Source organism: Corvus kubaryi, unplaced genomic scaffold, assembly GCF_017639235.1.
Source record: "Corvus kubaryi isolate FWS band 111438036 unplaced genomic scaffold, C.kubaryi_AGA036_p1.0 36258, whole genome shotgun sequence".
Lineage (NCBI taxonomy): Eukaryota > Metazoa > Chordata > Aves > Passeriformes > Corvidae > Corvus > Corvus kubaryi.
In genome coordinates, this window is record NW_024580834.1 from 7,223 (window position 1) to 7,630 (window position 408).

The window sequence follows — 408 nt, forward strand, 5'->3', positions numbered from 1 at the left end:
GTGCCTGCATACCCAGCATGTCTTTTCCCACTGCTCCCATCCGTGAACCAGGTCTCAGTGTCCTCGAGAGGGGTGGCCTTCAGGTCCAGGCGGCTGGAGTAGGTGGCCTTGATGGTCTCCAGGCAATCACGGATCACTGGTTCTCCCAGATTCCCACTGAGGAAGGAAGCTGGGCTCACAATATTAGTTACCACCATTTCTGCATCATCTCGTTCTACCATTACAGTTTGGTACTTCAGGAATCTCCGTGGGGAAAGCCATGGTCCACCCTTTGCCCCCAGGACCGCTGACACTGTGTGGGACACCAGCACAGTCATTTTCAGGCCCAGGGTGAATTTGTGTGCGTCCTGGATGTTCACTGCCACTGCTGTGACAGCTCTGAGGCACCCTGGCCATCCCTTGGCTGCT